Source organism: Ceratina calcarata, unplaced genomic scaffold (assembly GCF_001652005.2).
Source record: "Ceratina calcarata isolate Rehan_Ccalc_2016 unplaced genomic scaffold, ASM165200v1 scaffold93, whole genome shotgun sequence".
In the NCBI taxonomy this organism is placed as follows: domain Eukaryota; kingdom Metazoa; phylum Arthropoda; class Insecta; order Hymenoptera; family Apidae; genus Ceratina; species Ceratina calcarata.
Window position 1 is genome coordinate 457,454 of NW_017180684.1, and position 15,219 is coordinate 472,672.

A 15,219-nucleotide genomic window follows, 5' to 3' on the forward strand; every position below is an offset into this window, starting at 1 on the left:
GTCTAATTTCTTTTTAATTATAGGAAATGCGTTTTTCTAAGGTACATAAACTTTTAGGATTGACTGTATAGCCAATACATCCTTAAGCAAAACGTTATAGGATCTCTCTTCGAACCCTTGCCACTTCCTGGCCGGGGGTTGAAGCCGTCCTGTTAGTCGGCTGCCAATCGCAGTCCGGACGGTCGATTCAATTACTCGACCTGCTGCAGCCTGTCGTACTGGAGAGAACGTCGGGTTCCTCTCGCTCGCGTTCTATACGTATCGCGTGTTGGAAAATCGCGCAGGGACAGTGAAATTCGAATTGAAATTAGACGAGACGACTGTATAACACGCGTTTCTACGTTAGCGTCGGAAACATATTTCTCTTCAGATAGCCGTATAATAAAAGTCATGCGACAGTAAGCGAGGTAATAACTCTTTACGGTCGGCTACTATCAGGATACTGCATTCGTTAATGTAGGTCATTCATGCGAAGGTGATAGCTTCAGACACGATTATTCCGTATCTTTTCTATTGGTTGTACTCGAAGGATAACAACGCAACTGGCAATAATCTTTCATAAGCGACAGTTCCATGACGGAAGCCAACATTGGTGACTGCCATAGAAATACCTCGATCTTCTAAAGAACCGAGACACCCGTTAGAGCAGTATCAACAGTGCGCGCCGGGAATATCGGTCATCTAAATTTATTGCGAAATTTCAAGTCCTATAAAATTGCCCACGCCGAATAGATATCGCGGTCGGTGTGATCTCATTGGTCCAACTTGCTTTCTCTCCCACCCACGCTGTCCACTTGTTTAAACGTGCGACCGCGACACACTGCGTGTTTCCCTCTACCGTTCACCGTTCTTCATGTCCGCCGGTATTTTTTCCCTCCCCTTTCCCTGTTTGATTTACCGCGTCGATTCCTCCGCGTACTCGGACGCGTTTATCGCCATAGCCGTGACACTGAAACCACGACCCGTGTAAAGGTGTAAGTTACAGGCTACGAACTAGATCGAAGCCCCTACTCCGAACAGCGTGCTCTTCTATATTTCTGGTACCACGTGTTGCTTCGACTCGGCTCGTACGCCTTCGTGCAGCTCCGAGCAGCTCGATCTCTAAGTAGAAAAGTTCGATTGGTGGTCAGACAGGGCGACGCGGCCTTCGAGGCGCACTGCGGTCTCTCTCCTAGCTCCGCGATTTTTTTAGCTCTCTTCATTGTCTCTCTCTCTCGAAACTCAGGGGATAATTTTATTGTCGTTCACGATGAGATTCTGCCGGGGACAGCTTCTACCTCCCTGAACTAGTATTCTCGTCGCGCTAATTGACAATCAAACTGTCGTTGCATGGTTACACCGACGAACTGTAATTATCGTTGACTCCGGTTATAATTTAATTGGAATTCGACTGGTTCAAGCGGCATGCCCTGGTTATTATCGCTACGCAAGCATCGTAGTTTTATTCCATGGGAAACAGTCGATGCTCATATGATCGTTACCGAGTTTCAATTCCGAAACCATCGCTGCACAAATTAATGCTTGTACTTAACGTTAATTTTGAACTCGACCGATTCTCGTTACCGCGAGCCAACTGCGCAGTCAAAGTTTGTCGCAGAGCCAAGACGCGAGTCAACTTTACTCCTGTAAAACAATGCCCGCTTTTACGACGGATCCGTGGTTTCGTCAACGCGATGGATCGTCGTTTCTCCGTTTAGTCGAGAGTTCTACGCAATTCGACAAAGGCGCCGAGCTTCCTTGAGCGTTGAACTGCTTCCACAAGTCGCTTTGGTTCTTCCTAATGAGTCTAGTCATAACGCGTGTAACCCGCATCGAATCTAATCGATCGTCCCACTAATAGATTTTACTTTTGGATCGAGTTTTTATACGAGCCTTCCTTACCTTATGAGACCGTGGCACACGTGTACAATTTCGATTCGATGGAGGTTCGCCGACCGCGAAGTAACCGATATAACACCGAGGATATTAATTCAAACTCGCACATGTATCATTCAGACGTGATTAAAGACCAGCCCTGTAACGTCTGCAAAAATTGATCGTTTTCGTCCGCTATAAGTGACCGTAGAAAGCGTTCGCGGTTCAGTTTAGTGGATACATACATGTAAATAACGAGGCGAGGACGTTTGATAAAAAGTTAAAATGTAGAAAAAGGCGTGTCGGCTGGTAATGCTGAAAACCGTATTTCGTACACGAATTAATCGTGACGGAACGCACGGTCGTGGACTCCTGATCATCCGCGACTTACGTAATTCCCCCCCGTGCGAGTCGAGCACGCGCCGGACTCGCAATTTGGTCGCCAGCAGTATCGGCAGCCATGTTGGTGTCTGTGTCTCTCGTCGCGGTTGTATCGAGAGAGTGGAAGTGGTCCGTTCCCCGGTTCTCGACGGTAATCGACTCTCGACGATGTATGCTGGGTATCAGATGGGTGGGTGGTGTTACAGGGTCGACCGTGTGGACGTTGTTCGAGGAGAAAAGAGAGGCGGTGGAAGGTGGCCTCCTATAGTTCTCCCTCTCTTCAGTCCGACAGAGAGGCGAGTTCTGTGCGGAGCGTAGAGGCGAACCGTGTGCGTCGGAGGAGGACGAGGGAGAGAGCGAGAGAGGGTTAAGCCGGGACGGACGGAGGAGGAGAGGTGACGCGAGAGACAGGGACAAACGGGCCGCGACCGAGAAAACGACGCAGGAGCGCGCAGGTGCGCTTTCCTCGCGCGGTATACCTTGTTGTTCTACGAGACAACGAGAGGTACGGGATACTCGAAAGCGCGTTTACATCGCGGCCAGTCAGCCAGAAGAATCATCCTACCCTTGGTCTCGTTGCTCTCTTCCGTCCTTTCCTCCCGTCACTCAATACCTTGTTCCGATCCGATTTACTCGCCTCTTCCGACTCACGCTTTCCCTGGCTGGCCGATTCTCCCGTCACGCAGCGAGTCAGTGGCCGTCCGTCGTTGTTCGTTGTCACGTCGTCGTCGTCGTCGTCGTCGTCGTCGTCGCGGGAGAACAAGATCGTGTCGCGATAGCGTGTCAGTTTTCGCGTCGTCGCTCGGCTCGCGTTGCGTGTGCACCTCCGCTCAGTCCGTTTCCCGTCGCAGTCGCGGTGTGTCGTGCGTGCGACCGTTGCCGACGACGGTGTGTTCCGATCCGATTCGATCCGCGCTACACTGCCGCTTGGACGGGACGACGATGACGAAAGTGTGAGCCCACGAGCGGGCAGAGTGGTGGTGAAACCGCGGGCCGTTTGTTGGCAGTGGAGGAGGTTCTGTTTCTAAGATTAAGTTGGCCTCAGGTTCGGTCCACCTGGCAAGGGAAGCTGCTGCCACTGGTTCCTCCTCGTCCCGCGCACCCTCTTTTTCTCACACGTTCGATACTGTCTCTTTTTTCGCACTTGGCAAGAGACGAACCCCTTCTCTCGTTTCTCTCTGTTTCTTAATTTCGTCTTGGATCGATTTATGACATCGATGATGTTGGCTAATGAATATGCGCGGTTATTTTCGGACCGAATAATTATGATCGAGATCCGGCGTTCCGAAACCGCGGCAGCTTCCCTTGACTCGTTTCTCGTTACACTCGTTTGGAGCATCGGTAATCACGCAGGTGAACAAGAAGAAACCGAGCCCGCCTCACGTCAAGCTCAACACGTATGATACAATGCATCAATTTTAGATATTCTTCTCCGATGTGATTGAGATTTCTACGATTCCGTATAATCGATGATTCATTGGAAATGTCTTTCGTTCGTCTACCTCTTGAAGGAATCGTTGAAATTTCAAAAGAAAACGATCATCATCCTTGCTCTTGTTCATCGTCTCGACCGCGAGTGTTCCCATTCATAATTGCTAATTAGCGATCGACAGCTGCTTTCGATCAAAACGTAGTGGGCGCTCTATTATCGATGGATCATGAATAGACTGATTTAATGCAATCATAAGAAAATTGAATGTGCAGAAATGATGAACGTATAAGACAGTTCATAATATTAAAAGCTCAATGAATGACTCAATATGAAATGATCTAACAAATACTTATCTTGAACACGTCTTTTATATCAATGCCATAAATGTCTTATGTTCTGCAGTCTAATCTTGAATTTCTAGTTAAAGACCGATAACTGTGACTCAGTATAACTGGTTTTATGCATATATTATCTTTGAAAATTATTCTGTAACGAATACATCAAAGGAGTTTTCTTTTGGGTCAGCTTTTCTATTTTCACACAATTTGTCCTGGTCTATATGTTCGCTAAGAATCAATCAGCCGCTCAGGGTCGTTTCTGTCATGGACGCATGTATTTAGTATGCTTTACACATTGTAGAAATTCGTGTTAAACGTTTCACAATTTTACCATTTATTTTTTATTAAGAAATGACCAACGTTTTTCGACTCGATTAAAATTTCCATATGGCTGCCGTTAACGTCGCGAATGATGTACCGATGATTGGTTGGAAATCAATTTGAGTGGGAAACCAATGAAAAAAAGTAGAGTACTTTCATGTATCACTCTTTCTATCGTGTTTATCGTTCGATCAACTGCAGACTCGATCGTATCAACAAGGTCGAAACAAATACAAGCAAACCTTTTTTTACAGTAATAACTCCATTAGAAAATAGAACCTGAAAGGTTCTGACCGTGTAACAAAATCGCGATGGACGAAGCTCGTGCGACCAGGTTTGATCGAATCAACCCCGGGACCACGGCTACCAGTGAAACGTCCTGTATACGGGTTGACGTCGTTAAAAGTAAAAGCACACGCGTACGAGTAGCAGGTGGCGCGGGTCTCTCTTCCCACCTTCCGTCGCCTCCCTTTCCGCTTCACGAACCCCGGGATCGATGGGAAATTCAGGGACGGTGGTGCGTCGCGCGCATTCAATAATTAGCACTAATTATATTTTGCGCGAAGGTCGCCCACGGAAATGAGTAAAGGCGGCGCTTCGCTCGGCGTCGTCGTTTGTACGCGCGCATTCGATAGCCACCATCGTACCTTGAGAATCGATCGCGTTCCCGATACGCTGACCTATATCCTTTTCGCGTACATATATACGTACATACCCGGATATCCGCCGTGGGAAGACGGCGGGGCTGCGTGTTCCTTCGCGTGAAAAAGGAAGTGGAACCCGACGTCGTCGCGGTCGGACCTACTTCGGTCGTCTCTGGAGACCTCGGAAATAGATAAGCGCATTAGTCCGCTGAAAATCGAGAAATTTTTCCTACGACTAATCAATTGCTAATGAAAGACATTTATCATTCGATAGGTCGCGGTTTTTTATGCAAAACGCAACTTGTGACGTCCTCAGTAATTGTTTAAGATATTACGACGAAATAGTATGAAACGATTATAACAAGTTTTAATCCTTGTGTTGGATTTGAAGAATTCGTTAAGATTTTTTAAATAGAAAATTCCAAGAAACGTTCAACAGTGAAATTGAGAAAAGCTTTGGATAAGCGGTGCTCGTTCGTGCTTGCTGAAATGAAAACCGTTCGCTTTGAATGAAACGAAATTCGCTCCTCTGTTCTCTTTTTAATTTTCTCTACTGGGTTATATTAATCTGGATGGGAAACGAAGTAACGAAACTGAAAAGCGGTAAAGTAATTCTAAATGAAGATTGTGGAGTTCAATCGTATTCGGCGAGCGGTCGCCGGATTCTATCTGCATAAATAAATAATTAAGAGCGCTCGGCTTCCGGTCCGTGTTTATTATCCGCAATTGCGTAGAAAAGTTTCTCATCGAGCGAAACTTAAAATTGTGTAATCGATAAAAACCCGAAATCGTTATCGGTGATAAAAAAGAATATTGTCATCCTCTGACAATTTTGTCAATTCCATAAAAGCTTTCCTCGATAAAGATTATCGACCAAGTTTTGACACACGTTCTACAGGTAGATAAATTATCGGAGCTACAATGAGCGTGTATTCAGTATTCAGTATTCAATGACGTTGATCGAACAATGAATAACTTAAAAAATTCCAGACAAACCATTTTATTACAAGGTCAATAAAACTCGCTTTGGAAATTTATTCAATTTTCTGAACGATCAAATATTCTACAAATATCTTCGAATTAAGATCGTTACTAAATTACGGACACAGTTTGGATGTTGATGACTAAGCTACGCGTTCTATGGCTGACCACACGCTATTGGAAGCCTCGTTACTCAATCAGCTAATTTCATAAGGAAACGTATCGCACATGGTCGAAATTATCGTTGAAAAATGCCCGAGTGCGACCAGTTGAAAAAGTATCGGCGACCTTCATTGTTCTCCGCGAGACTTTTGCAAACAATCAAGCTCTATTTTTACCCTCGCACCCTGTGCAGCCAATTCTCGCGCGTTCGTACTGCACGTAACACATGTTAATCCCAACGGTATATAACAATGTATTACGTAAACGACAGAAGCTACAGGATCGACTGCTCTTTCTAAAATCTTTCGATCCCTCAGTTCGCAGACTATTCGAGCCAAAGGAAATCAGCAGTTTCTCGACTCCTTAATAGATTCGAAAATTCTAATTCATCGTTTCGTTCCGCTTCAATTTTTCTGGCTCGTCCGACGAGAATGCAAACCCGAGCGGGTCCAAATAACCCCGGGCTTTTTCGCAACCCCGACGGCCAGCCCCGCCGTCCATCGCGATTTCGATACACGTACACGACCCTCACGCGTGTGTTAATGATCCGCGCATCGGGCGTGCCACATTTCTCTCCTCCGGTTACCAGGTTAGGTGGACAACACACATTTACGCCGTGGCCCAGCGCCACGCAGCTTGGCACAGCTTTTTCGGCCAGCATTGTGTAACATCGTCGGCCGTCGTCTATCGGTCGGCAAAGGCGGCTTTACGAGCGCAATGTCGTACCGTTCGCCTAGTTCGCGGCTAGTTCTCTCCACGATGTCCCGAGATACGGACTTTTTTTTCTCTTCCATCCCGTTCGCGAACGCGAGTCGATTTCGGTTCGGTGCTCGTGAGTGGTTCCGATACGGACGCAGAACGATCCATCGATCCTCTGGTTCTTTGTTTGTGCATTTATTCGTACCTCTCCGAAGGAGTTCGTTCATCTGTCTCTGTGTTCCTTCTACGCGGTCCCCGAACAATATCGAATCATTCGGCTAATCGTGGATAATTCTCTGTATGTTGTCCGGCGAGGCGGACTCTCTCACCAATCGCTGTTATTCTTGACTCCCTGAAGAGGCTCGTTAATTCCTTCTCTTCGAGTGACGGCTAAACAGCAAAGAAACTTCTCGGCCTCATGGGCATATTCGGTTTGAAATTTTAATTGGCTATCTCGTTCAGTTGTTGCAAAAACATAATGACTAAACAATTCCCGAGACTAAAAGATCCCCGTACGACACGAAGCGTCAATTAATAAGAGTCTTTCGTTACACGGATCGGAACGTCTTCTCGTCTCGAACTGACCCCAGAACCACCGTCGACAGTGGGATGATTCGTCACATTATTAAAACGACGTCAGAGCGAAGGTCCGCTCCGTCGCCTGGTTCTCGCGTTATGCCATTAGCAGTGGAAGGCAGAATCGATCGTTAAGCTCGTTTAACGGCAAAGTGGTCCAATTACAACCGCCACTGCCCTCTGCGGCTTTTACCTCGTCTGAAAACTACGCTCACGATCGTCCCTGGCTTTTTTTTTTCTCTCTCCCGCGCAGCCTCGTTTTCTCGCTGTCCTCCGCCAGTCTTCTTTCGTTTCCCCGTCGATTTATAACTGTCTCGGTCGATTCGTGTCGGATTTCAATTAGTATCCAGTTTTCCTCGGAGTTTACCATCCTCCGATTGTTCGATCGAGGAAAAATCTGAACGGAGTGAACCGTAGGACAATGATCAATAGCGAGTCTTGATGATAATCGACGGTATCACGCACGACGGAGCAGCAGCGGCAATTGGCTTTTGCACGTACTCGCCTATTTGTCTTTCTATCTTGGTAGTCGACACGCATTATGGGAGGCCGATTTGGCACGCGTCGCATCACTAGTTTCTGGGTACGGCGGTGTTCCTTAAACCGTCGTTCGCGGGAAATCCTCCTGCTCCTAGTTTTATATTTAATCCCAGCGTCAACTGCAACCCCAATGCGAAATTAACCCTCGGCAAAATTCATCTTTAACAAATAACAACAAGTGCGCCGTTATTAATAGCGCCTCGGTCGCTTGCCCACCAGGCTGGCCTATCCTCACTGTCGTCGTTATAAATAGCAGTTCGGTCAGCAAAGTGTTAGCTTTGATTTCCCGTTTATTCCGTCTCCCTCTAATATGTACTGTGTACTACCATCGTACAACATTCAGACGTCAGAAACTCGGCTCTAACTAATATTCTGTTTCTAACTCGAGTATAACACGCCTGAGTTTCCAAATTAATATTCTCCAAACTCTCGTGCCAATATTGAAAACAGGATTGTCGCTGTTAAGAACTAGGATTCATATGTCTCATTGAATCACGAGTGAAAGCTGGCTCTCCGTGGTTCAAACGTATTAAGAATTTAGAGTGTGGATTTTTATCAACACCGTGTATAAGCAGATTGTGTAACACCGCCGAGATAGATGCGAGAGTGCAGCAGCGCCGTTTCTGCTGTCGCTGCTCTACAGTCCCACGTAGCTCACCGTGGTCGTACGCTAGAGCAACCGTGCCCGCTCTAGTCGTCAACTAGTCGTCGCGCGTAACGCATACGATTCCCTCGTTCTCGACGGTGAAAATCGGGCCGCGTGTTGTTCTTCCCGTCCCGATCGAAGTCGATTTTCGTACCGTCGACGTCTCCCCCGACGTCTGCCCGTTCCCTGCCCCTCCCACCTGGCTCGATCAGATCAGAGCGGTTGATCGTTCGCGCACACGTGTTCCGCTCGTACCGGAATAAATTGGATCTGGTGTTAATTGGATCGGACGTCTCGAAGTCCCGCGTATACAAGTTACATCGTTTCAGAGACTCGTGTTTCGATCTCCAAGTTCGCGTCGAAATTCTGGATCGGTTTTGTTCGTCGGTTCGGGACCTTGGAATCTTTTCCCGAAGATGTCATCGTCGATTTGAAACGTGTACGCCGTGTCTGCGTGAATAGAGAACTTAGATTCCGAATCGGTCTCGTCGAACGACTTCCAACGCGTACCGAGAAGGTCTTCAAGGCCGTAATTGTGTAAGGAACGTTAGAATCTCCGCTCGCGGGGCACGGAGCGTGAATCGCAGTCGCGGTCTCGCTGTAGCGACGGACGTTCCGTCTTTTACGAGGAATCGCCGTTTATTGCCGCTTCGCATCCTTTTTTTTTCGGTTTCCATCTCGGCACGGTTACGTAATTGCCCGGAGCGGACCGTCAGCTGCAATTGACTCAGCGGATTTATTAATCGAAAACACACAGTCTCGAAGGAAGAAGCGGTGAACGTTTCGTGCCGCGCACCGATTGCGTAACGCACGTGAATTGCAATTGTTTCGCCGACAACGTACGCGGAATGGTGGCGCGTCGAACCTTTCGGTGTTTTTCTCGCGTCACAGGGATCAGTCCTCCACGGGTTTTTACATACCATCCGTCGCCGTTACGCCGCGTTGTGTAACTCGCTGCTGCTGCTGCTGCTGCCGGCTAATTGAACGCAGGCCGCGCCAATTCGCGATCGTTCATAGAAAACCGAAACCCGCGTACGATTGCGAAAATCGGTGACGATCTTTGACACTGTGATAAAACTTGTTTAGTCGAGCTCGTCTGCTGCTATCAAAACATTCTCTGCGTCTCGCACCGACCTCATAGAGGAATCACGGTTTCGACTTTACTCTTCCAAATAGTTCTTCATGTTCCGAGCGAAAATAAGGATAGTTCTACGATGTTCAAAGACCGGCTTCCACTCGGATATACGCGTCCGTACGGGATTTTACGAAACTTGTGTAATCGAACCTCTCACGTGTTTCTCGCCGTAAACGACACTTAATGTCCATTCGGGTTTTTAACGCGTAACGCGTGTGACGTAAACGTTTGGAATAAACTGCAAGGCAAGCGCGCCTGCTCGCAGACGTCCATACGTACCTAATAAATACATCGACGGCAGATCGAATTCAAGTGACGAATTCTATCGGGAGAATGTTTGCTGAACTGCGTGTGATATCGTTACAGTTCTCTGTGAAACATCCGGACGTAAATTACAGATAGCGTTCTCTGCTCGTTCCGAAACGCGTTGAAAAGTCGACGAGTTTTAGTTACGCGTTTAGAAGTGTTGCATCAAATGTTGCTCGCGAACGCGCCGCGACGCCGAGGTGTCGCGTACCGGGAGCGTCTATTATTAGAGACGTTTCTCCTTGTTCTAGTCCGAAGGTGGACGCCAGTATCAGCTGACATCCCTTAAATATTCTGTTCTCCCGTTCGTCGAGATATTGATTTCGCGATTTCAACCGATCGACCGCCGTTTCTCAATTGCTCAATTTAACACGTCGTCGGTCTATCAGCTTAACGAAGTTATAATCGTTGAATCCTTTACTGAAAATAAGAGAATGAAATTTCTATACGAGAACCGTGAAGGAAATTGATACAATTTCAGAGAGGAAGTGACGAGACGAGAACTTCGCCTCGTGCGTGAATTCGAAAAATATCGTAAAGTGTGTCACACACTCGTCGGCAGAGGCACGAAAAAAAAAAAGAGACGAAAGCGAGAGGGTAGTCTGCGCGACAAGAATTAATTAATCCGGGCCGCGGTGGGTGTGTTTGAGCCATTGAAACTGGTAACGCGAAAAACGAGTGTTCTTTTGTTTCGTCCTTACCCATTGTCCTTTGACGGGAATAAAACCGACGAGCGGGCGGGAGGGGCAGAGGTGGGGAAAGAGAGAGAAAGATAGAGAAGTGGGTTCGGTACAGGTGCTGGCTGCTCGGGAAGCAATTTGCCCCGCAGGGGCTTGACGTGTTTTCCTCCCTCTGCCTACGGTGTCAAGCTCGATCACACTTTCCACGAACCGGAAAACATTTCCGTCGAGTGTTAAATTAACGAGAAGCAAGCGGTGACGCCTCGTGACCCGCCGCTGACGTGGAACGAATCGGAGATTTCAAATTAAATTAGAGAATCGTTTCGACGAATCGTTGCACCGGGAATAGTCGTTGTATAATAGCTCGGACAGAATCTGGCGTAATTAAATATCTTTTCGGATGCCCTTCGACGATGTCCCAGCGTCAACGGGGGTTAATTAACACGGGCCGTGGGAGTAAGAAAAAGAACAGCGGAGGAGATGCAGCGCGAGCGAACGGAAAGAGAGCACGAACGAGAGCGAGAGCTAAACGGAAGCGAGCCAATATGAGATTACAGGGCAGTTGGGGCTCGTGCCAGATGCGCGTTTACACGGGCCCTGAATACTGTAAATGCACTATCTGGTACGACATCTCTCCTGTCGCCGCCAACGGAGAAACTGACCGCGTGCTGCTGCTTTTCGGCAGTACGATTCCGATCGATCAAACAAAGTATAAATACTACATGCACATTACGAGTCTGATCTACGTTCCTCTCCACCGGAACGATAATTTCAATTAGAAATCGTAACTGCGTTCAACCCTTCGAGTATTCCCTGTTGCACGTTAATTCTTTACTCAAAGAGTTGAGCGCAGTTTCTAAATTCGTGTCTATTACGATGTATTATGACGAAGAGGTAAAAGTTCTAATGGTGTAAGACACTTTTCGGAATGGCAAAGGTGTACCGTCTTGTTAAATTGTCTACGTTACGCTGTTATCAGTTCGCAGGGGAGATGAGCCAGGACCTGCTTCACGTTGTCTGTAAATCTATTAGCATTCGTAATTCGAATGGCTTACACCATTACGGCTTTCGTCTCCTCAGATGTTAAACACCCATTGCACTAATTGTATTAGCTAATGACTCTGAAAGCGACAAATTCTTGGGAAGAGAAAAGGGAGACGCTTGTAACTTGGACGTAACGCGATGAACAACGAGGGTAAGGATCGCGTGTATTCAAAAGAATTCGCGTCTGTACCCTCGTTTCTGTGTCATCCCAGTGGAAAGATTCAACGCTGGAGCCTCAGCGTTATTGAAAACGTTACGCAGTTCCAATGTCACGCTCGCGAAGCCGGGAACAATTGGATACAAGGAACACGGGATTGCGTTACGTCGCGAGGCGTGTACGTATCGTTTACCGTTCTAATATCGCATTACGCTTCGATGAAATCCGCTCGAATTGAAGAGTTTCTAAATCTGTGAAATCTGCAACCGGCGTTGAGAAAAAATCAATTCCCGTGAATCATTCGAGTATATTGTGCCTCGTTGATTCATCGAGTTTTATCGCCAGTGTCAATATTTTATTTCGATAATACCTCGTTCACTGATAATGTCGATCCTCTTCGGATTAGAGGACGATAAGATTTCGTATAAGCAAATAGCATATTTTAATATTGGTCCACGCGATGATTCAGTGTATCGTCAATCTGTATTTAAAATAAATTTTCACATCGTCTAATTTTAATAAATGAAAATCCTTGTCTTTAATCGAGATCACTACTGTTCTCGAATCGAATCTTAATCGCCGCTGATCGAAACGAGCATATAAAATATCACATAAGGACAGAAGTAATCAAGTGGTGTAGCCGAGGATTAAAATTGTCCGACTTAACGACGCACATCGTGCCAGCCGGTTAAAATTAGATTCTAGAATAAGATTGCGAAATTTATGATCTAAATGTAGAATTTGGAGCATCCGGTAAAAGAAACCTCGGAAACACCTTCGACGCGTGGTACGCATGTACACGTATTTAGCTGGTAGCATCGAAATATATCCTGTTCACTGTTATCTAACGAAACTTGCACAGACGTCAAATGATAAAACTGACGGCGTATGCTGATCTCTGACAAAAACACGGGTGAACATGCATTTATATGCCCAAAGGCTAGAGAGACTGTAATCTAGTTTCTAATTGCCTGTCTGAACAAACTGGCAATTCACAAATGCGAAAAAGGAAATATCGAGTAATTATGTAATAAGCGTGTAAAAATACATTTAGAAACGAGAGCGTGTAAAATTCGATCACGTTACATTTACAGCTGTAATCATAGATTTAAGAGAATAGACCGAGCGTTCAATGTATTCCTATTTGGACGCTCGGTCTATTCCCATTTGTCTGTGGCTGTAATTCGCATCTTTAACGAGTCGAGCGTTTCAGGGTTTAATTAGGCACCAGAAGCTTTGTTAGGTACTTTTCGATCTGAAATTCGCCCCAGTTTAAAACGTAGAAATATGAAAGGTATGCAACTAGTAGACGATCTCTTCTCGCCTGCAACGATTTTTTTTTACATCGACTCGTACAATAGGTATTGTCGAGCTCGTAGATTTTGCTGTACAGTCGCACCCGTGCGACACAATACCGTGAATCACGCACGGTACAAGCGTACGCACGCACGGAGAACCTGTTCGGGCCGCAGTGGCGCTTGTTCCGCGATAAATCTCCGACGCGTTGCTCGCGGGAAGAATCTGATCGAGGCACTTACGAGAACTCTAGGCAATCTACGCGTTACAGCATCACCAGCGATACTCGCGCATCTTAGAGCCGGTAATCGAAAGAAACTCAGATTCGACTTTTTATCTCATCTTCACTTTTGCACCGGACACGCGATATTTGTATCCGTCGCGTTCCACCGCTTTCCGATCCTTACACACCTGACAAGTTCCAGCTGTCGGATTATGCAAGGCAAACGTTCGAACGAGGGCATTTGTTACCGTGATAAATCGCGCGTATATTTCGCCAGCCGTGCTTCTTCACGATCACAGAATTATCCGTGTGTTTGGGCGAATTGTTAATAAAATTGGCGACATGTAATTATAAGAGAAACATAACGCCCTGGCGATCGTACAGATGGAATCATCTCTGCATTTTCTAAACGACTCTTTCTGTGACTATGTATTACATCATTAAAATGAAATTCTTCACGAGCTTAATTATGTTACGAGTTTATTGATTGCCGCTGCCAGGTTTGTGCAACGTCCACATCGGTACCCACGTCTATTTCATCGTTCTCTATCGCTGCTCATTGTATTTGTAATGACGAATAAAAATCATGCTGTCTTGCATCTCTCTCATCATTTCATTTCATTTCATTCCTCCTCGCCAGCCAGTTATTCTCGAATCGCTGAATACATTTATCGTCTCTTTTCCCGGAGCGAAGAAGCTACGTAAATTACATAATTTCGAGAATAGCTTGCTCCCTGCAGAAAAGTGTATTAGAAAAATGAATTCTAGAAATTATTGAAACGAGCACTGTTCCGGACTTGTGAAATTTATTCGAGCCAACAGCCGTCGCAAATTATATAAAGAAAGTAGTAGAATAGGATTGACGATTGCGGATATCGTTCTATTGGAAAATCTGTATCAATGTCACATTGAAGAAGGCGTACGAGCGATTCGACGTCCGCGAAGTTTAATATAAAGACAGTCTTAATTTAATGAGAGGGGAACCGCGAGGGAAGGGGAGGCAATCGATGGAGGGGACAGAAACCCAGAATACTTCAGTTAAAAATAATCAGCTCTTACTGTGGATGGTCTGAAAATTTGGGAGCAAGGTCAATCGATAGCCGCGCAACTTCCTAAACATGTGTATAAATATTCTCAAATCGCTCGAATACCTCCTCGTAAAAAATGAAAAGTATTAATTAGAAGTTCATCTCTAAAGATGCGTGTCGTTTCTTAAAATTGATAATCAGAACTTTTGATAAGCAGTTCTTCTATAGAAGCAGCGTGTCGTTTAAAATTAATTATGTTTACGGTTACGGCAGTAAATTAATTCCCTTCTCCCGTGTATTCTATATATTATCGTTCCGCGTGCGCCATTGTGTCTCGTCATAAAATTCGTAGATGCGCGCTCTTATAAAACCCTCGAGCACCAGGAAGAAGCTGCATTTCTATTATTAAATCGATGCGGAGCTACGTGGAGGAAGAGGAACGAGAAGAAGACGAGGAAGGGGAGGGGGCGAGGAGTGGGGGCGAGAAATCCTTGGGAGAACATTTTTGCGATTGGCATGCTGGCAGTGTTGTTAGCTGGTTGTGTGGCTATATTGATTATACGACCGCTATCGGCACTGCAATTATGACGACCGCTCAGTCTGCTACTGGCTACGACAAGAGCGACTGCAAATAATCATCGATTTAATTGAACCTCTCTTGTCTACTAAACTCGCACACTTAAGATGATGAAACGTCTTAATTTATGACAACTATTTTCTCAATTCCAATACGTTCTGTAAAACATTTTAAGATACTGTCTCCTCTGACAACACTT

General features: G+C 46.1%; 1 protein-coding gene across 2 annotated transcripts in view; it reads left to right on the forward strand.

Moving 5' to 3' along the window:
* The window catches only part of Rpb8 (DNA-directed RNA polymerases I, II, and III subunit Rpb8), a 53,322-nt gene that overhangs the window by 36,730 nt on the left and 1,373 nt on the right, over window positions 1-15,219 (forward strand). The window contains exon 5 of one of the 2 annotated variants that reach the window (XR_001916937.2): window positions 2,442-2,740. The exons of the other annotated variant lie outside the window; for it this stretch is intronic. The gene's annotated coding sequence lies outside the window, so the exon portion shown is untranslated. The remainder of the gene's footprint in view (window positions 1-2,441; window positions 2,741-15,219) is intronic. 2 annotated transcript variants of the gene reach the window in all.